Raw genomic sequence first — 22,220 nt, 5'->3', positions numbered from 1 at the left:
CCCTCGTTCAATCCTGGGTTTCGGCAAAGACTACTATGAATTGTGGATGTTTGTCAAGAGGGAACAACAGCCCATGTTAGGGAAGTGAATTGTTCAAAAGGAATCATCTCAAAAAACCAAGATTGATGAAAACACAGGAGGCTTCTTCCTCAGCTACAACAGTCAATTATTGCGATTTTGTGGCCTTTATCTGGCTCCCCAGCTTTGTCGTCTACACTCCACGGAGCGAGTTCCTGGTTTTACTTTCCAAATGAAAGCTGCCATTTTAGCCTTTTGTAGCCCAAGTAGCTCAGTTGGGAGAGCGTCAGGCTGAAGATCTGAAGGTCCCTGGTTCAATCCTGTGTTTCGGCAAAGACTACTATGAATTGTGGATGTTTGTCAAGAGGGAACAACAGCCCATGTTAGGGAAGTGAATTGTTCAAAAGGAATCATCTCAAAAAACCAAGATTGATGAAAACACAGGAGGCTTCTTCCTCAGCTACAACAGTCAATTATTGCGATTTTGTGGCCTTTATCTGGCTCCCCAGCTTTGTCGTCTACACTCCACGGAGCGAGTTCCTGGTTTTACTTTCCAAATGAAAACTGCCATTTTAGCCCTTTGTAGCCCAAATAGCTCAGTTGGGAGAGCGTCAGACTGAAGATCAGAAGGTCCCTCGTTCAATCCTGGGTTTCGGCAAAGACTATGAATTGTGGATGTTTGTCAAGAGGGAAACAAAGCCCATGTTAGGACAGTGAACTGGTCAAAAGGAATCATCTCAAATAAACTAGATTAATGAAAACACAGGAGGCTTCTTCCTCAGCTACAACAGTCAATTATTGCATTTTTTTGTGGCCTTTTTCTGGCTCTACAGCTTTGTCGTCTACACTCCACTGAGCGAGTTCCTGGTTTCACTTTCCAAATGAAAACGGCCATTTTAGCCCTTTGTAGCCCAAATAGCTCAGTTGGGAGAGCGTCAGACTGAAGATCAGAAGGTCCCTGGTTCAATCCCAGGTTTCAGCAAAGACTACTATGAATTGTGGATGTTTGTCAAGAGGGAAACACAGTCCATGTTAGTAAAGTGAACTGGTCAAAAGGAATCATCTCAAAAAACCAAGATTAATGAAAACACAGGAGGCTTCTTCCTCAGCTACAACAGTCAATTATTGCGATTTTCTGGCCTTTATCTGGCTCCACAGGTTTGTCGTCTACGCTCCACGGAGCGAGTTCCTGGTTTTAGTTTCAAAATGAAAGCTGCCATTTTAGTCCTTTGTAGCCCAAATAGCTCAGTTGGGAGAGCGTCAGACTGAAGATCAGAAGGTCCCTCGTTCAATCCAAGGTTTCAGCAAAGACTACTATGATTTGTGGATGTTTGTCAAGAGGGAACAACAGCCCATGTTAGGAAAGTGAACCGGTAAAAAGGCATAAACTCCAAAAAATCTGCATTAACGAAAACACAGGAGGCTTCTTCCTCAGCTACAACAGTCAATTATTGCATTTTTTTTGTGGCCTTTATCTGGCTCCCCAGCTTTGTCGTCTACACTCCATGGAGCGAGTTCCTGGTTTTACTTTCCAAATGAAAACGGCCATTTTAGCCCTTTTTAGCCCAAATAGCTCAGTTGGGAGAGCGTCAGACTGAAGATCAGAAGGTCCCTGGTTCAATCCCAGGTTTCAGCAAAGACTACTATGAATTGTGGATGTTTGTCAAGAGGGAAACACAGTCCATGTTAGTAAAGTGAACTGGTCAAAAGGAATCATCTCAAAAAACCAAGATTAATGAAAACACAGGAGGCTTCTTCCTCAGCTACAACAGTCAATTATTGCGATTTTCTGGCCTTTATCTGGCTCCCCAGCTTTGTCGTCTACGCTCCACGGAGCGAGTTCCTGGTTTTAGTTTCAAAATGAAAGCTGCCATTTTAGCCCTTTGTAGCCGAAAAAGCTCAGTTGGGAGAGCGTCAGACTGAAGATCAGAAGGTCCCTCGTTCAATCCTGGGTTTCGGCAAAGACTACTATGAATTGTGGATGTTTGTCAAGAGGGAACAACAGCCCATGTTAGGGAAGTGAATTGTTCAAAAGGAATCATCTCAAAAAACCAAGATTGATGAAAACACAGGAGGCTTCTTCCTCAGCTACAACAGTCAATTATTGCGATTTTGTGGCCTTTATCTGGCTCCCCAGCTTTGTCGTCTACACTCCACGGAGCGAGTTCCTGGTTTTACTTTCCAAATGAAAACTGCCATTTTAGCCCTTTGTAGCCCAAATAGCTCAGTTGGGAGAGCGTCAGACTGAAGATCAGAAGGTCCCTCGTTCAATCCTGGGTTTCGGCAAAGACTATGAATTGTGGATGTTTGTCAAGAGGGAAACAAAGCCCATGTTAGGACAGTGAACTGGTCAAAAGGAATCATCTCAAATAAACTAGATTAATGAAAACACAGGAGGCTTCTTCCTCAGCTACAACAGTCAATTATTGCATTTTTTTGTGGCCTTTTTCTGGCTCTACAGCTTTGTCGTCTACACTCCACTGAGCGAGTTCCTGGTTTCACTTTCCAAATGAAAACGGCCATTTTAGCCCTTTGTAGCCCAAATAGCTCAGTTGGGAGAGCGTCAGACTGAAGATCAGAAGGTCCCTGGTTCAATCCCAGGTTTCAGCAAAGACTACTATGAATTGTGGATGTTTGTCAAGAGGGAAACACAGTCCATGTTAGTAAAGTGAACTGGTCAAAAGGAATCATCTCAAAAAACCAAGATTAATGAAAACACAGGAGGCTTCTTCCTCAGCTACAACAGTCAATTATTGCGATTTTCTGGCCTTTATCTGGCTCCACAGGTTTGTCGTCTACGCTCCACGGAGCGAGTTCCTGGTTTTAGTTTCAAAATGAAAGCTGCCATTTTAGCCCTTTGTAGCCGAAAAAGCTCAGTTGGGAGAGCGTCAGACTGAAGATCAGAAGGTCCCTCGTTCAATCCTGGGTTTCGGCAAAGACTACTATGAATTGTGGATGTTTGTCTAGAGGGAAACACAAACCATGTTAGGAAATTGAACCGGTAAAAAGGCATAAACTCCAAAAAATCTGCATTAACGATAACACAGGAGGCTTCTTCCTCAGCTACAACAGTCAATTATTAAGATTTTGTGGCCTTTATCTGGCTCCACAGGTTTGTCGTCTACGCTCCACGGAGCGAGTTCCTGGTTTTACTTTCCAAATGAAAACGGCCATTTTAACCCTTTGTAGCCAAAATAGCTCAGTTGGTAGAGCGTCAGACTTAAGATTTGAAGGTTGCTGGTTCAATCCCAGCTTTCAGCAAAGACTACTATGAATTGTGGATGTTTGTCAAGAGGGAAACACAGCCCATGTTAGGAAAGTGAACTGGTCAAAAGGAATCATCTCAAAAAACCTAGATTAATGAAAACACAGGAGGCTTCTTCCTCAGCTACAACAGTCAATTATTGCGATTTTGTGGCCTTTATCTGGCTCCACAGGTTTGTCGTCTACGCTCCACGGAGCGAGCTCCTGGTTTTACATTCCAAATGAAAACGGCCATTTTAACCCTTTGTAGCCAAAATAGCTCAGTTGGGAGAGCGTCAGACTGAAGATCTGAAGGTCCCTTGTCAATCCCGTGTTTCGGCAAAGACTACTATGAATTGTGGATGTTTGTCAAGAGGGAAACACAGCCAATGTTAGGAAAGTGAACTAGTCAAAAGGAATCATCTCAAAAAACCTAGATTAATGAAAACACAGGAGGCTTCTTCCTCAGCTACAACAGTCAATTATTGCGATTTTGTGGCCTTTATCTGGCTCCACAGGTTTGTCGTCTACGCTCCACGGAGCGAGTTCCTGGTTTTACTTTCCAAATGAAAACTGCCATTTTAGCCCTTTGTAGCCCAAATAGCTCAGTTGGGAGAGCATCAGACTGAAGATCTGAAGGTCCCTGGTTCAATCCAAGGTTTCAGCAAAGACTACTATGATTTGTGGATGTTTGTCAAGAGGGAACAACAGCCCATGTTAGGAAAGTGAACCGGTAAAAAGGCATAAACTCCAAAAAATCTGCATTAACGAAAACACAGGAGGCTTCTTCCTCAGCTACAACAGTCAATTATTGCATTTTTTTTGTGGCCTTTATCTGGCTCCCCAGCTTTGTCGTCTACACTCCATGGAGCGAGTTCCTGGTTTTACTTTCCAAATGAAAACTGCCATTTTAGCCCTTTTTAGCCCAAATAGCTCATTTGGGAGAGCGTCAGACTGAAGATCAGAAGGTCCCTGGTTCAATCCCAGGTTTCAGCAAAGACTACTATGAATTGTGGATGTTTGTCAAGAGGGAAACACAGCCCATGTTAGGAAAGTGAACTGGTCAAAAGGAATCATCTCAAAAAACCTAGATTAATGAAAACACAGGAGGCTTCTTCCTCAGCTACAACAGTCAATTATTGCATTTTTTTGTGGCCTTTTTCTGGCTCTACAGCTTTGTCGTCTACACTCCACGGAGCGAGCTCCTGGTTTTACATTCCAAATGAAAACGGCCATTTTAACCCTTTGTAGCCAAAATAGCTCAGTTGGGAGAGCGTCAGACTGAAGATCAGAAGGTCCCTCGTTCAATCCTGGGTTTCGGCAAAGACTATGAATTGTGGATGTTTGTCAAGAGGGAAACACAGCCAATGTTAGGAAAGTGAACTAGTCAAAAGGAATCATCTCAAAAAACCTAGATTAATGAAAACACAGGAGGCTTCTTCCTCAGCTACAACAGTCAATTATTGCGATTTTGTGGCCTTTATCTGGCTCCACAGGTTTGTCGTCTACGCTCCACGGAGCGAGTTCCTGGTTTTACTTTCCAAATGAAAACGGCCATTTTAGCCCTTTGTAGCCCAAATAGCTCAGTTGGGAGAGCGTCAGACTGAAGATCTGAAGGTCCCTTGTCAATCCCGTGTTTCGGCAAAGACTACTATGAATTGTGGATGTTTGTCAAGAGGGAAACACAGCCAATGTTAGGAAAGTGAACTAGTCAAAAGGAATCATCTCAAAAAACCTAGATTAATGAAAACACAGGAGGCTTCTTCCTCAGCTACAACAGTCAATTATTGCGATTTTGTGGCCTTTATCTGGCTCCACAGGTTTGTCGTCTACGCTCCACGGAGCGAGTTCCTGGTTTTACTTTCCAAATGAAAACGGCCATTTTAACCCTTTGTAGCCAAAATAGCTCAGTTGGGAGAGCGTCAGACTGAAGATCTGAAGGTCCCTTGTCAATCCCGTGTTTCGGCAAAGACTACTATGAATTGTGGATGTTTGTCAAGAGGGAAACACAAACCATGTTAGGAAAGTGAACTGGTAAAAAGGAATCATCTCAAAAAACCTAGATTAATGAAAACACAGGAGGCTTCTTCCTCAGCTACAACAGTCAATTATTGCATTTTTTTTGTGGCCTTTATCTGGCTCCCCAGCTTTGTCGTCTACGCTCCACGGAGCGAGTTCCTGGTTTTACTTTCCAAATGAAAGCTGCCATTTTAGCCCTTTGTAGCCCAAATAGCTCAGTTGGGAGAGCATCAGACTGAAGATCTGAAGGTCCCTGGTTCAATCCCAGGTTTCAGCAAAGACTACTATGAATTGTGGATGTTTGTCAAGAGGGAAACACAGCCCATGTTAGGAAAGTGAACTGGTCAAAAGGAATCATCTCAAAAAAACTAGATTAATGAAAACACAGGAGGCTTCTTCCTCAGCTACAACAGTCAATTATTGCGATTTTCTGGCCTTTATCTGGCTCCACAGGTTTGTCGTCTACGCTCCACGGAGCGAGTTCCTGGTTTTAGTTTCAAAATGAAAGCTGCCATTTTAGCCCTTTGTAGCCCAAATAGCTCAGTTGGGAGAGCGTCAGACTGAAGATCAGAAGGTCCCTCGTTCAATCCAAGGTTTCAGCAAAGACTACTATGATTTGTGGATGTTTGTCAAGAGGGAACAACAGCCCATGTTAGGAAAGTGAACCGGTAAAAAGGCATAAACTCCAAAAAATCTGCATTAACGAAAACACAGGAGGCTTCTTCCTCAGCTACAACAGTCAATTATTGCATTTTTTTTGTGGCCTTTATCTGGCTCCCCAGCTTTGTCGTCTACACTCCATGGAGCGAGTTCCTGGTTTTACTTTCCAAATGAAAACGGCCATTTTAGCCCTTTTTAGCCCAAATAGCTCAGTTGGGAGAGCGTCAGACTGAAGATCAGAAGGTCCCTGGTTCAATCCCAGGTTTCAGCAAAGACTACTATGAATTGTGGATGTTTGTCAAGAGGGAAACACAGTCCATGTTAGTAAAGTGAACTGGTCAAAAGGAATCATCTCAAAAAACCAAGATTAATGAAAACACAGGAGGCTTCTTCCTCAGCTACAACAGTCAATTATTGCGATTTTCTGGCCTTTATCTGGCTCCCCAGCTTTGTCGTCTACGCTCCACGGAGCGAGTTCCTGGTTTTAGTTTCAAAATGAAAGCTGCCATTTTAGCCCTTTGTAGCCGAAAAAGCTCAGTTGGGAGAGCGTCAGACTGAAGATCAGAAGGTCCCTCGTTCAATCCTGGGTTTCGGCAAAGACTACTATGAATTGTGGATGTTTGTCAAGAGGGAACAACAGCCCATGTTAGGGAAGTGAATTGTTCAAAAGGAATCATCTCAAAAAACCAAGATTGATGAAAACACAGGAGGCTTCTTCCTCAGCTACAACAGTCAATTATTGCGATTTTGTGGCCTTTATCTGGCTCCCCAGCTTTGTCGTCTACACTCCACGGAGCGAGTTCCTGGTTTTACTTTCCAAATGAAAGCTGCCATTTTAGCCTTTTGTAGCCCAAGTAGCTCAGTTGGGAGAGCGTCAGGCTGAAGATCTGAAGGTCCCTGGTTCAATCCTGTGTTTCGGCAAAGACTACTATGAATTGTGGATGTTTGTCAAGAGGGAACAACAGCCCATGTTAGGGAAGTGAATTGTTCAAAAGGAATCATCTCAAAAAACCAAGATTGATGAAAACACAGGAGGCTTCTTCCTCAGCTACAACAGTCAATTATTGCGATTTTGTGGCCTTTATCTGGCTCCCCAGCTTTGTCGTCTACACTCCACGGAGCGAGTTCCTGGTTTTACTTTCCAAATGAAAACTGCCATTTTAGCCCTTTGTAGCCCAAATAGCTCAGTTGGGAGAGCGTCAGACTGAAGATCAGAAGGTCCCTCGTTCAATCCTGGGTTTCGGCAAAGACTATGAATTGTGGATGTTTGTCAAGAGGGAAACAAAGCCCATGTTAGGACAGTGAACTGGTCAAAAGGAATCATCTCAAATAAACTAGATTAATGAAAACACAGGAGGCTTCTTCCTCAGCTACAACAGTCAATTATTGCATTTTTTTGTGGCCTTTTTCTGGCTCTACAGCTTTGTCGTCTACACTCCACTGAGCGAGTTCCTGGTTTCACTTTCCAAATGAAAACGGCCATTTTAGCCCTTTGTAGCCCAAATAGCTCAGTTGGGAGAGCGTCAGACTGAAGATCAGAAGGTCCCTGGTTCAATCCCAGGTTTCAGCAAAGACTACTATGAATTGTGGATGTTTGTCAAGAGGGAAACACAGTCCATGTTAGTAAAGTGAACTGGTCAAAAGGAATCATCTCAAAAAACCAAGATTAATGAAAACACAGGAGGCTTCTTCCTCAGCTACAACAGTCAATTATTGCGATTTTCTGGCCTTTATCTGGCTCCACAGGTTTGTCGTCTACGCTCCACGGAGCGAGTTCCTGGTTTTAGTTTCAAAATGAAAGCTGCCATTTTAGCCCTTTGTAGCCGAAAAAGCTCAGTTGGGAGAGCGTCAGACTGAAGATCAGAAGGTCCCTCGTTCAATCCTGGGTTTCGGCAAAGACTACTATGAATAGTGGATGTTTGTCTAGAGGGAAACACAAACCATGTTAGGAAATTGAACCGGTAAAAAGGCATAAACTCCAAAAAATCTGCATTAACGATAACACAGGAGGCTTCTTCCTCAGCTACAACAGTCAATTATTAAGATTTTGTGGCCTTTATCTGGCTCCACAGGTTTGTCGTCTACGCTCCACGGAGCGAGTTCCTGGTTTTACTTTCCAAATGAAAACGGCCATTTTAACCCTTTGTAGCCAAAATAGCTCAGTTGGTAGAGCGTCAGACTTAAGATTTGAAGGTTGCTGGTTCAATCCCAGCTTTCAGCAAAGACTACTATGAATTGTGGATGTTTGTCAAGAGGGAAACACAGCCCATGTTAGGAAAGTGAACTGGTCAAAAGGAATCATCTCAAAAAACCTAGATTAATGAAAACACAGGAGGCTTCTTCCTCAGCTACAACAGTCAATTATTGCGATTTTGTGGCCTTTATCTGGCTCCACAGGTTTGTCGTCTACGCTCCACGGAGCGAGCTCCTGGTTTTACATTCCAAATGAAAACGGCCATTTTAACCCTTTGTAGCCAAAATAGCTCAGTTGGGAGAGCGTCAGACTGAAGATCTGAAGGTCCCTTGTCAATCCCGTGTTTCGGCAAAGACTACTATGAATTGTGGATGTTTGTCAAGAGGGAAACACAGCTAATGTTAGGAAAGTGAACTAGTCAAAAGGAATCATCTCAAAAAACCTAGATTAATGAAAACACAGGAGGCTTCTTCCTCAGCTACAACAGTCAATTATTGCGATTTTGTGGCCTTTATCTGGCTCCACAGGTTTGTCGTCTACGCTCCACGGAGCGAGTTCCTGGTTTTACTTTCCAAATGAAAACTGCCATTTTAGCCCTTTGTAGCCCAAATAGCTCAGTTGGGAGAGCATCAGACTGAAGATCTGAAGGTCCCTGGTTCAATCCAAGGTTTCAGCAAAGACTACTATGATTTGTGGATGTTTGTCAAGAGGGAACAACAGCCCATGTTAGGAAAGTGAACCGGTAAAAAGGCATAAACTCCAAAAAATCTGCATTAACGAAAACACAGGAGGCTTCTTCCTCAGCTACAACAGTCAATTATTGCATTTTTTTTGTGGCCTTTATCTGGCTCCCCAGCTTTGTCGTCTACACTCCATGGAGCGAGTTCCTGGTTTTACTTTCCAAATGAAAACTGCCATTTTAGCCCTTTTTAGCCCAAATAGCTCATTTGGGAGAGCGTCAGACTGAAGATCAGAAGGTCCCTGGTTCAATCCCAGGTTTCAGCAAAGACTACTATGAATTGTGGATGTTTGTCAAGAGGGAAACACAGCCCATGTTAGGAAAGTGAACTGGTCAAAAGGAATCATCTCAAAAAACCTAGATTAATGAAAACACAGGAGGCTTCTTCCTCAGCTACAACAGTCAATTATTGCATTTTTTTGTGGCCTTTTTCTGGCTCTACAGCTTTGTCGTCTACACTCCACGGAGCGAGCTCCTGGTTTTACATTCCAAATGAAAACGGCCATTTTAACCCTTTGTAGCCAAAATAGCTCAGTTGGGAGAGCGTCAGACTGAAGATCAGAAGGTCCCTCGTTCAATCCTGGGTTTCGGCAAAGACTATGAATTGTGGATGTTTGTCAAGAGGGAAACACAGCCAATGTTAGGAAAGTGAACTAGTCAAAAGGAATCATCTCAAAAAACCTAGATTAATGAAAACACAGGAGGCTTCTTCCTCAGCTACAACAGTCAATTATTGCGATTTTGTGGCCTTTATCTGGCTCCACAGGTTTGTCGTCTACGCTCCACGGAGCGAGTTCCTGGTTTTACTTTCCAAATGAAAACGGCCATTTTAGCCCTTTGTAGCCCAAATAGCTCAGTTGGGAGAGCGTCAGACTGAAGATCTGAAGGTCCCTTGTCAATCCCGTGTTTCGGCAAAGACTACTATGAATTGTGGATGTTTGTCAAGAGGGAAACACAGCCAATGTTAGGAAAGTGAACTAGTCAAAAGGAATCATCTCAAAAAACCTAGATTAATGAAAACACAGGAGGCTTCTTCCTCAGCTACAACAGTCAATTATTGCGATTTTGTGGCCTTTATCTGGCTCCACAGGTTTGTCGTCTACGCTCCACGGAGCGAGTTCCTGGTTTTACTTTCCAAATGAAAACGGCCATTTTAACCCTTTGTAGCCAAAATAGCTCAGTTGGGAGAGCGTCAGACTGAAGATCTGAAGGTCCCTTGTCAATCCCGTGTTTCGGCAAAGACTACTATGAATTGTGGATGTTTGTCAAGAGGGAAACACAAACCATGTTAGGAAAGTGAACTGGTAAAAAGGAATCATCTCAAAAAACCTAGATTAATGAAAACACAGGAGGCTTCTTCCTCAGCTACAACAGTCAATTATTGCATTTTTTTTGTGGCCTTTATCTGGCTCCCCAGCTTTGTCGTCTACACTCCACGGAGCGAGTTCCTGGTTTTACTTTCCAAATGAAAGCTGCCATTTTAGCCCTTTGTAGCCCAAATAGCTCAGTTGGGAGAGCATCAGACTGAAGATCTGAAGGTCCCTGGTTCAATCCCAGGTTTCAGCAAAGACTACTATGAATTGTGGATGTTTGTCAAGAGGGAAACACAGCCCATGTTAGGAAAGTGAACTGGTCAAAAGGAATCATCTCAAAAAAACTAGATTAATGAAAACACAGGAGGCTTCTTCCTCAGCTACAACAGTCAATTATTGCGATTTTCTGGCCTTTATCTGGCTCCACAGGTTTGTCGTCTACGCTCCACGGAGCGAGTTCCTGGTTTTAGTTTCAAAATGAAAGCTGCCATTTTAGCCCTTTGTAGCCCAAATAGCTCAGTTGGGAGAGCGTCAGACTGAAGATCAGAAGGTCCCTCGTTCAATCCAAGGTTTCAGCAAAGACTACTATGATTTGTGGATGTTTGTCAAGAGGGAACAACAGCCCATGTTAGGAAAGTGAACCGGTAAAAAGGCATAAACTCCAAAAAATCTGCATTAACGAAAACACAGGAGGCTTCTTCCTCAGCTACAACAGTCAATTATTGCATTTTTTTTGTGGCCTTTATCTGGCTCCCCAGCTTTGTCGTCTACACTCCATGGAGCGAGTTCCTGGTTTTACTTTCCAAATGAAAACGGCCATTTTAGCCCTTTTTAGCCCAAATAGCTCAGTTGGGAGAGCGTCAGACTGAAGATCAGAAGGTCCCTGGTTCAATCCCAGGTTTCAGCAAAGACTACTATGAATTGTGGATGTTTGTCAAGAGGGAAACACAGTCCATGTTAGTAAAGTGAACTGGTCAAAAGGAATCATCTCAAAAAACCAAGATTAATGAAAACACAGGAGGCTTCTTCCTCAGCTACAACAGTCAATTATTGCGATTTTCTGGCCTTTATCTGGCTCCCCAGCTTTGTCGTCTACGCTCCACGGAGCGAGTTCCTGGTTTTAGTTTCAAAATGAAAGCTGCCATTTTAGCCCTTTGTAGCCGAAAAAGCTCAGTTGGGAGAGCGTCAGACTGAAGATCAGAAGGTCCCTCGTTCAATCCTGGGTTTCGGCAAAGACTACTATGAATTGTGGATGTTTGTCAAGAGGGAACAACAGCCCATGTTAGGGAAGTGAATTGTTCAAAAGGAATCATCTCAAAAAACCAAGATTGATGAAAACACAGGAGGCTTCTTCCTCAGCTACAACAGTCAATTATTGCGATTTTGTGGCCTTTATCTGGCTCCCCAGCTTTGTCGTCTACACTCCACGGAGCGAGTTCCTGGTTTTACTTTCCAAATGAAAGCTGCCATTTTAGCCTTTTGTAGCCCAAGTAGCTCAGTTGGGAGAGCGTCAGGCTGAAGATCTGAAGGTCCCTGGTTCAATCCTGTGTTTCGGCAAAGACTACTATGAATTGTGGATGTTTGTCAAGAGGGAACAACAGCCCATGTTAGGGAAGTGAATTGTTCAAAAGGAATCATCTCAAAAAACCAAGATTGATGAAAACACAGGAGGCTTCTTCCTCAGCTACAACAGTCAATTATTGCGATTTTGTGGCCTTTATCTGGCTCCCCAGCTTTGTCGTCTACACTCCACGGAGCGAGTTCCTGGTTTTACTTTCCAAATGAAAACTGCCATTTTAGCCCTTTGTAGCCCAAATAGCTCAGTTGGGAGAGCGTCAGACTGAAGATCAGAAGGTCCCTCGTTCAATCCTGGGTTTCGGCAAAGACTATGAATTGTGGATGTTTGTCAAGAGGGAAACAAAGCCCATGTTAGGACAGTGAACTGGTCAAAAGGAATCATCTCAAATAAACTAGATTAATGAAAACACAGGAGGCTTCTTCCTCAGCTACAACAGTCAATTATTGCATTTTTTTGTGGCCTTTTTCTGGCTCTACAGCTTTGTCGTCTACACTCCACTGAGCGAGTTCCTGGTTTCACTTTCCAAATGAAAACGGCCATTTTAGCCCTTTGTAGCCCAAATAGCTCAGTTGGGAGAGCGTCAGACTGAAGATCAGAAGGTCCCTGGTTCAATCCCAGGTTTCAGCAAAGACTACTATGAATTGTGGATGTTTGTCAAGAGGGAAACACAGTCCATGTTAGTAAAGTGAACTGGTCAAAAGGAATCATCTCAAAAAACCAAGATTAATGAAAACACAGGAGGCTTCTTCCTCAGCTACAACAGTCAATTATTGCGATTTTCTGGCCTTTATCTGGCTCCACAGGTTTGTCGTCTACGCTCCACGGAGCGAGTTCCTGGTTTTAGTTTCAAAATGAAAGCTGCCATTTTAGCCCTTTGTAGCCGAAAAAGCTCAGTTGGGAGAGCGTCAGACTGAAGATCAGAAGGTCCCTCGTTCAATCCTGGGTTTCGGCAAAGACTACTATGAATTGTGGATGTTTGTCTAGAGGGAAACACAAACCATGTTAGGAAATTGAACCGGTAAAAAGGCATAAACTCCAAAAAATCTGCATTAACGATAACACAGGAGGCTTCTTCCTCAGCTACAACAGTCAATTATTAAGATTTTGTGGCCTTTATCTGGCTCCACAGGTTTGTCGTCTACGCTCCACGGAGCGAGTTCCTGGTTTTACTTTCCAAATGAAAACGGCCATTTTAACCCTTTGTAGCCAAAATAGCTCAGTTGGTAGAGCGTCAGACTTAAGATTTGAAGGTTGCTGGTTCAATCCCAGCTTTCAGCAAAGACTACTATGAATTGTGGATGTTTGTCAAGAGGGAAACACAGCCCATGTTAGGAAAGTGAACTGGTCAAAAGGAATCATCTCAAAAAACCTAGATTAATGAAAACACAGGAGGCTTCTTCCTCAGCTACAACAGTCAATTATTGCGATTTTGTGGCCTTTATCTGGCTCCACAGGTTTGTCGTCTACGCTCCACGGAGCGAGCTCCTGGTTTTACATTCCAAATGAAAACGGCCATTTTAACCCTTTGTAGCCAAAATAGCTCAGTTGGGAGAGCGTCAGACTGAAGATCTGAAGGTCCCTTGTCAATCCCGTGTTTCGGCAAAGACTACTATGAATTGTGGATGTTTGTCAAGAGGGAAACACAGCCAATGTTAGGAAAGTGAACTAGTCAAAAGGAATCATCTCAAAAAACCTAGATTAATGAAAACACAGGAGGCTTCTTCCTCAGCTACAACAGTCAATTATTGCGATTTTGTGGCCTTTATCTGGCTCCACAGGTTTGTCGTCTACGCTCCACGGAGCGAGTTCCTGGTTTTACTTTCCAAATGAAAACTGCCATTTTAGCCCTTTGTAGCCCAAATAGCTCAGTTGGGAGAGCATCAGACTGAAGATCTGAAGGTCCCTGGTTCAATCCAAGGTTTCAGCAAAGACTACTATGATTTGTGGATGTTTGTCAAGAGGGAACAACAGCCCATGTTAGGAAAGTGAACCGGTAAAAAGGCATAAACTCCAAAAAATCTGCATTAACGAAAACACAGGAGGCTTCTTCCTCAGCTACAACAGTCAATTATTGCATTTTTTTTGTGGCCTTTATCTGGCTCCCCAGCTTTGTCGTCTACACTCCATGGAGCGAGTTCCTGGTTTTACTTTCCAAATGAAAACTGCCATTTTAGCCCTTTTTAGCCCAAATAGCTCATTTGGGAGAGCGTCAGACTGAAGATCAGAAGGTCCCTGGTTCAATCCCAGGTTTCAGCAAAGACTACTATGAATTGTGGATGTTTGTCAAGAGGGAAACACAGCCCATGTTAGGAAAGTGAACTGGTCAAAAGGAATCATCTCAAAAAACCTAGATTAATGAAAACACAGGAGGCTTCTTCCTCAGCTACAACAGTCAATTATTGCATTTTTTTGTGGCCTTTTTCTGGCTCCACAGGTTTGTCGTCTACGCTCCACGGAGCGAGTTCCTGGTTTTACTTTCCAAATGAAAACGGCCATTTTAGCCCTTTGTAGCCCAAATAGCTCAGTTGGGAGAGCGTCAGACTGAAGATCTGAAGGTCCCTTGTCAATCCCGTGTTTCGGCAAAGACTACTATGAATTGTGGATGTTTGTCAAGAGGGAAACACAGCCAATGTTAGGAAAGTGAACTAGTCAAAAGGAATCATCTCAAAAAACCTAGATTAATGAAAACACAGGAGGCTTCTTCCTCAGCTACAACAGTCAATTATTGCGATTTTGTGGCCTTTATCTGGCTCCACAGGTTTGTCGTCTACGCTCCACGGAGCGAGTTCCTGGTTTTACTTTCCAAATGAAAACGGCCATTTTAACCCTTTGTAGCCAAAATAGCTCAGTTGGGAGAGCGTCAGACTGAAGATCTGAAGGTCCCTTGTCAATCCCGTGTTTCGGCAAAGACTACTATGAATTGTGGATGTTTGTCAAGAGGGAAACACAAACCATGTTAGGAAAGTGAACTGGTAAAAAGGAATCATCTCAAAAAACCTAGATTAATGAAAACACAGGAGGCTTCTTCCTCAGCTACAACAGTCAATTATTGCATTTTTTTTGTGGCCTTTATCTGGCTCCCCAGCTTTGTCGTCTACACTCCACGGAGCGAGTTCCTGGTTTTACTTTCCAAATGAAAGCTGCCATTTTAGCCCTTTGTAGCCCAAATAGCTCAGTTGGGAGAGCATCAGACTGAAGATCTGAAGGTCCCTGGTTCAATCCCAGGTTTCAGCAAAGACTACTATGAATTGTGGATGTTTGTCAAGAGGGAAACACAGCCCATGTTAGGAAAGTGAACTGGTCAAAAGGAATCATCTCAAAAAAACTAGATTAATGAAAACACAGGAGGCTTCTTCCTCAGCTACAACAGTCAATTATTACGATTTTGTGGCCTTTTTCTGGCTCCACAGCTTTGTTGTGTACGCTCCACGGAGCGAGTTCCTGGTTTCACTTTCCAAATGAAAACGGCCATTTTAGCCCTTTGTAGCCGAAAAAGCTCAGTTGGGAGAGCATCAGACTGAAGATCTGAAGGTCCCTGGTTCAATCCCGTGTTTCGGCAAAGACTACTATGAATTGTGGATGTTTGTCAAGAGGGAACAACAGCCCATGTTAGGAAAGTGAACCGGTAAAAAGGCATAAACTCCAAAAAATCTGCATTAACGAAAACACAGGAGGCTTCTTCCTCAGCTACAACAGTCAATTATTGCATTTTTTTTGTGGCCTTTATCTGGCTCCCCAGCTTTGTCGTCTACACGCCACGGAGCGAGTTCCTGGTTTTACTTTCCAAATGAAAACTGCCATTTTAGCCCTTTGTAGCCCAAATAGCTCAGTTGGGAGAGCGTCAGACTGAAGATCAGAAGGGCCCTGGTTCAATCCTAGGTTTCAGCAAAGACTACTATGAATTGTGGATGTTTGTCAAGAGGGAAACACAGCCAATGTTAGGAAAGTGAACTAGTCAAAAGGAATCATCTCAAAAAACCTAGATTAATGAAAACACAGGAGGCTTCTTCCTCAGCTACAACAGTCAATTATTGCGATTTTGTGGCCTTTATCTGGCTCCACAGGTTTGTCGTCTACGCTCCACGGAGCGAGTTCCTGGTTTTACTTTCCAAATGAAAACGGCCATTTTAACCCTTTGTAGCCAAAATAGCTCAGTTGGGAGAGCGTCAGACTGAAGATCTGAAGGTCCCTTGTCAATCCCGTGTTTCGGCAAAGACTACTATGAATTGTGGATGTTTGTCAAGAGGGAAACACAGCCAATGTTAGGAAAGTGTACTAGTCAAAAGGAATCATCTCAAAAAACCTAGATTAATGAAAACACAGGAGGCTTCTTCCTCAGCTACAACAGTCAATTATTGCATTTTTTTTGTGGCCTTTATCTGGCTCCCCAGCTTTGTCGTCTACACTCCACGGAGCGAGTTCCTGGTTTTACTTTCCAAATGAAAGCTGCCATTTTAGCCCTTTGTAGCCCAAATAGCTCAGTTGGGAGAGCGTCAGACTGAAGATCTGAAGGTCCCTTGTCAATCCCGTGTTTCGGCAAAGACTACTATGAATTGTGGATGTTTGTCAAGAGGGAAACACAGCCAATGTTAGGAAAGTGAACTGGTCAAAAGGAATCATCTCAAAAAACCAAGATCAATGAAAACACAGGAGGCTTCTTCCTCAGCTACAACAGTCAATTATTGCGATTTTCTGGCCTTTATCTGGCTCCACAGCTTTGTCGTCTACGCTCCACGGAGCAAGTTCCTGGTTTTACTTTCCAAATGAAAACGGCCATTTTAACCCTTTGTAGCCAAAATAGCTCAGTTGGTAGAGCGTCAGACTTAAGATTTGAAGGTTGCTGGTGCAATCCCAGCTTTCAGCAAAGACTACTATGAATTGTGGATGTTTGTCAAGAGGGGAACACAGCCCATGTTAGGAAAGTGAACTGGTCAAAAGGAATCATCTCAAAAAACCAAGATCAATGAAAACACAGGAGGCTTCTTCCTCAGCTACAACAGTCAATTATTGCGATTTTGTGGCCTTTATCTGGCTCCACAGCTTTGTTGTCTACGCTCCACGGAGCGAGTTCCTGGTTTCACTTTCCAAATGAAAACGGCCATTTTAGCCCTTTGTAGCCGAAAAAGCTCAGTTGGGAGAGCGTCAGACTGAAGATCAGAAGGTCCCTCGTTCAATCCTGGGTTTCGGCAAAGACTACTATGAATTGTGGATGTTTGTCTAGAGGGAAACACAAACCATGTTAGGAAATTGAACTGGCAAAAAGGAATCATCTCGAAAAACCTAGATTAATGAAAACACAGGAGGCTTCTTCCTCAGCTACAACAGTCAATTATTGCGATTTTGTGGCCTTTATCTGGCTCCCCAGCTTTGTCGTCTACGCTCCACGGTGCGAGTTCCTGGTTTCACTTTCCAAATGAAAACGGCCATTTTAGCCCTTTGTAGCCGAAAAAGCTCAGTTGGGAGAGCGTCAGACTGAAGATCAGAAGGTCCCTCGTTCAATCCTGGGTTTCGGCAAAGACTATGAATTGTGGATGTTTGTCAAGAGGGAAACACAGTCCATGTTAGTAAAGTGAATTGTTCAAAAGGAATCATCTCAAAAAACCAAGATTAATGAAAACACGGGAGGCTTCTTCCTCAGCTACAACAGTCAATTATTGCGATTTTCTGGCCTTTATCTGGCTCCACAGCTTTGTCGTCTACGCTCCACGGAGCGAGTTCCTGGTTTTACTTTCCAAATGAAAGCTGCCATTTTAGCCCTTTGTAGCCCAAATAGCTCAGTTGGGAGAGCGTCAGACTGAAGATCTGAAGGTCCCTTGTCAATCCCGTGTTTCGGCAAAGACTACTATGAATTGTGGATGTTTGTCAAGAGGGAAACACAGCCAATGTTAGGAAAGTGAACTGGTCAAAAGGAATCATCTCAAAAAACCTAGATTAATGAAAACACAGGAGGCTTCTTCCTCAGCTACAACAGTCAATTATTGCGATTTTCTGGCCTTTATCTGGCTCCACAGCTTTGTCGTCTACGCTCCACGGAGCAAGTTCCTGGTTTTACTTTCCAAATGAAAACGGCCATTTTAACCCTTTGTAGCCAAAATAGCTCAGTTGGTAGAGCGTCAGACTTAAGATTTGAAGGTTGCTGGTTCAATCCCAGCTTTCAGCAAAGACTACTATGAATTGTGGATGTTTGTCAAGAGGGGAACACAGCCCATGTTAGGAAAGTGAACTGGTCAAAAGGAATCATCTCAAAAAACCTAGATTGATGAAAACACAGGAGGCTTCTTCCTCAGCTACAACAGTCAATTATTGCGATTTTGTGGCCTTTATCTGGCTCCACAGCTTTGTTGTCTACGCTCCACGGAGCGAGTTCCTGGTTTCACTTTCCAAATGAAAACGGCCATTTTAGCCCTTTGTAGCCGAAAAAGCTCAGTTGGGAGAGCGTCAGACTGAAGATCAGAAGGTCCCTCGTTCAATCCTGGGTTTCGGCAAAGACTACTATGAATTGTGGATGTTTGTCTAGAGGGAAACACAAACCATGTTAGGAAATTGAACCGGTAAAAAGGCATAAACTCCAAAAAATCTGCATTAACGATAACACAGGAGGCTTCTTCCTCAGCTACAACAGTCAATTATTAAGATTTTGTGGCCTTTATCTGGCTCCACAGCTTTGTCGTCTACGCTCCACGGAGCGAGTTCCTGGTTTTACTTTCCAAATGAAAGCTGCCATTTTAGCCTTTTGTAGCCCAAATAGCTCAGTTGGGAGAGCATCAGACTGAAGATCTGAAGGTCCCTGGTTCAATCCAAGGTTTCAGCAAAGACTACTATGAATTGTGGATGTTTGTCAAGAGGGAAACACAGTCCATGTTAGTAAAGTGAACTGGTCAAAAGGAATCATCTCAAAAAACCAAGATTAATGAAAACACAGGAGGCTTCTTCCTCAGCTACAACAGTCAATTATTGCGATTTTCTGGCCTTTATCTGGCTCCACAGCTTTGTCGTCTACGCTCCACGGAGCAAGTTCCTGGTTTTACTTTCCAAATGAAAACGGCCATTTTAACCCTTTGTAGCCAAAATAGCTCAGTTGGTAGAGCGTCAGACTTAAGATTTGAAGGTTGCTGGTTCAATCCCAGCTTTCAGCAAAGACTACTATGAATTGTGGATGTTTGTCAAGAGGGGAACACAGCCCATGTTAGGAAAGTGAACTGGTCAAAAGGAATCATCTCAAAAAACCTAGATTAATGAAAACACAGGAGGCTTCTTCCTCAGCTACAACAGTCAATTATTGCGATTTTGTGGCCTTTATCTGGCTCCACAGCTTTGTTGTCTACGCTCCACGGAGCGAGTTCCTGGTTTCACTTTCCAAATGAAAACGGCCATTTTAGCCCTTTGTAGCCGAAAAAGCTCAGTTGGGAGAGCGTCAGACTGAAGATCAGAAGGTCCCTCGTTCAATCCTGGGTTTCGGCAAAGACTACTATGAATTGTGGATGTTTGTCTAGAGGGAAACACAAACCATGTTAGGAAATTGAACTGGCAAAAAGGAATCATCTCGAAAAACCTAGATTAATGAAAACACAGGAGGCTTCTTCCTCAGCTACAACAGTCAATTATTGCGATTTTGTGGCCTTTATCTGGCTCCCCAGCTTTGTCGTCTACGCTCCACGGTGCGAGTTCCTGGTTTCACTTTCCAAATGAAAACGGCCATTTTAGCCCTTTGTAGCCGAAAAAGCTCAGTTGGGAGAGCGTCAGACTGAAGATCAGAAGGTCCCTCGTTCAATCCTGGGTTTCGGCAAAGACTATGTATTGTGGATGTTTGTCTAGAGGGAAACACAAACCATGTTAGGAAATTGAACTGGTCAAAAGGAATCATCTCAAATAAACTAGATTAATGAAAACACAGGAGGCTTCTTCCTCAGCTACAACAGTCAATTATTGCATTTTTTTGTGGCCTTTATCTGGCTCTACAGCTTTGTCGTCTACGCTCCACGGAGTGAGTTCCTGGTTTTATTTTCCAAATGAAAACGGCCATTTTATCCCTTTGTAGCCGAAATAGCTCAGTTGGGAGAGCGTCAGACTGAAGATCTGAAGGTCCCTATTTCAATCCCAGGTTTCAGCAAAGACTACTATGAATTGTGGATGTTTGTCAAGAGGGAAACACAGCCCATGTTAGGAAAGTGAACTGGTCAAAAGGAATCATCTCAAAAAAACTAGATTAATGAAAACACAGGAGGCTTCTTCCTCAGCTACAACAGTCAATTATTGCGATTTTGTGGCCTTTATCTGGCTCCACAGCTTTGTTGTCTACGCTCCACGGAGCGAGTTCCTGGTTTCACTTTCCAAATGAAAACGGCCATTTTAGCCCTTTGTAGCCGAAAAAGCTCAGTTGGGAGAGCATCAGACTGAAGATCTGAAGGTCTCTGGTTCAATCCCGTGTTTCGGCAAAGACTACTATGAATTGTGGATGTTTGTCAAGAGGGAACAACAGCCCATGTTAGGAAAGTGAACCGGTAAAAAGGCATAAACTCCAAAAAATCTGCATTAACGAAAACACAGGAGGCTTCTTCCTCAGCTACAACAGTCAATTATTGCATTTTTTTTGTGGCCTTTATCTGGCTCCCCAGCTTTGTCGTCTACACTCCACGGAGCGAGTTCCTGGTTTTACTTTCCAAATGTAAACGGCCATTTTAACCCTTTGTAGCCAAAATAGCTTAGTTGGGAGAGCGTCAGACTGAAGATCTGAAGGTCCCTGGTTCAATCCAAGGTTTCAGAAAAGACTACTATGAATTGTGGATGTTTGTCAAGAGGGAAACAAAGCTCATGTTAGGAAAGTGAACTGGTCAAAAGGAATCATCTCAAATAAACTAGATTAATGAAAACACAGGAGGCTTCTTCCTCAGCTACAACAGTCAATTATTACGATTTTGTGGCCTTTATCTGGCTCCCCAGCTTTGTCGTCTACGCTCCACGGAGCGAGTTCCTGGTTTCACTTTCCAAATGAAAACGGCCATTTTGGCCCTTTGTAGCCAAAATAGCTCAGTTGGGAGAGCGTCAGACTGAAGATCTGAAGGTCCCTGGTCAATCCCGGGTTTCGGCAAAGACTACTATGAATTGTGGATGTTTGTCAAGAGGGAAACAGCGAATGTTAGGAAAGTGAACTAGTCAAAAGGAATTACAGTGAACCCTCGCTATAACGCGGTTCACCTTTCATGGTCTCGCTGCTTCACGGATTTGTGTGTGTTCTGCATTCTGATTGGCTAAACAGTCTCTCCGCTTCTTCTCTACCTGTGTGTCAATAACGTTGCGGTTTAATATGTACACTTACGTAAAACAGCTTGCCAAATTTAAGAGCAAATTCTCTTGCAATTTCAAGTTTCTCTCTCGAAAAAACACACCTGCACCGCGGGCTTTAGAAGAAAAAAACTTTACAGAGCGGATTCAGGATGCAGCGGCTCAGTCAGAAGAGCAGTGAAATACACGTGAGTCACTATTTGTCCTACTGTACTTTTTATTTTTTTCATAATCATTTTTCATTTTCTCCCGTTCTAATCCATGACTCGGGTCGCGGTGGGGCGGTGCTAGGGTGCCAACCGTCCCTTGAAAAACGGAATCATCCCGTATTTAGAAACAAATGTACGCGTCCCGTATTGAGCTGAAAAGGGACATACTTTGTCCCGTATTATCGTGAGAATAAAAAAAAATCAAATGTCAGTGGAATAAATTAATAACACGGCGCTTTATATGAATATGTAAGGTAAACTTGCTCCCTGGCCCTCTCCTGCTCTGTGACCAATGAGCTGACAGCACATTCATAAAGGAGTACGACAATATGGAATCCCGCTCATCAAGTACGTTGAGTTGCGCATGCAAAATTGCATTGAGTTGAGTTGTGCATTAAGTTCATAAGTTCTATTTTTAAATATGTTTACAAGTTTACAAGTCTGTTTGCACTTTTGTTATTGTCTATCTATTGTTTTATATTTATAGTTTTAAGTTCAAGACAGATTTCTGTTTAAGAAAGATATTTATTTTATTCAGTTTATTTTGTTATTTTGTAATAAAGTACATTTCTGGTTAAACATTTGTTTTCCATGTGTTTATATCGCTCAAAAATATGCATTTAATTCAATTCAGGTTCGAGTCAAATTGTTAAAAAATCATTTCACTTACAAAAAAAGAGCCAAAAAAAAAATCACCACTCCAGGAAGGGTGAAGGCAATCGGGTCCGCCGTTCCTGCCAATGAGGTGTCCCTTATTTTTTTTTCAAGGAGTTGGCAACCCTAGGCGGTGCTGATCTCCGCAATTTGAAGCCTTCATTTCGTATTAATGATTAAAGCTATAATGTGTAATATTTCACGGACAATGAATGTCTCCATGTCGCTCCGCCATTTTAAAACTACGGGATTTGTAGAAGGACATGTCATCAGCTTCGCATTTTCCGTTTCCAATGTGGAAACGGAAAAT

The 22,220-nt window shown here is 43.1% G+C and overlaps 6 non-coding genes across 6 annotated transcripts; all 6 read left to right on the top strand.

Moving 5' to 3' along the window:
- Window positions 1–3,206: 3,206 nt before the first annotated feature.
- Window positions 3,207–3,279, top strand: trnal-uaa (transfer RNA leucine (anticodon UAA)). The gene has a single exon. It is a non-coding gene; the product is annotated as a tRNA-Leu (tRNA).
- A 4,809-nt stretch (window positions 3,280–8,088) lies between these two features.
- trnal-uaa (transfer RNA leucine (anticodon UAA)) lies at window positions 8,089–8,161 on the top strand. Its single transcript has one exon. It is a non-coding gene; the product is annotated as a tRNA-Leu (tRNA).
- Window positions 8,162–12,970: 4,809 nt separating this feature from the next.
- Window positions 12,971–13,043, top strand: trnal-uaa (transfer RNA leucine (anticodon UAA)). Its single transcript has one exon. It is a non-coding gene; the product is annotated as a tRNA-Leu (tRNA).
- A 3,513-nt stretch (window positions 13,044–16,556) lies between these two features.
- On the top strand, window positions 16,557–16,629 carry trnal-uaa (transfer RNA leucine (anticodon UAA)). Its single transcript has one exon. It is a non-coding gene; the product is annotated as a tRNA-Leu (tRNA).
- Window positions 16,630–17,852: 1,223 nt separating this feature from the next.
- On the top strand, window positions 17,853–17,925 carry trnal-uaa (transfer RNA leucine (anticodon UAA)). Its single transcript has one exon. It is a non-coding gene; the product is annotated as a tRNA-Leu (tRNA).
- A 903-nt stretch (window positions 17,926–18,828) lies between these two features.
- trnal-uaa (transfer RNA leucine (anticodon UAA)) lies at window positions 18,829–18,901 on the top strand. The gene has a single exon. It is a non-coding gene; the product is annotated as a tRNA-Leu (tRNA).
- Window positions 18,902–22,220: the final 3,319 nt, after the last annotated feature.

The sequence above is a fragment of the Odontesthes bonariensis genome, chromosome 5, assembly GCF_027942865.1.
Source record: "Odontesthes bonariensis isolate fOdoBon6 chromosome 5, fOdoBon6.hap1, whole genome shotgun sequence".
Taxonomy (NCBI): Eukaryota; Metazoa; Chordata; class Actinopteri; order Atheriniformes; family Atherinopsidae; genus Odontesthes; species Odontesthes bonariensis.
This window is presented reverse-complemented; position numbering and strand designations above follow the sequence as displayed.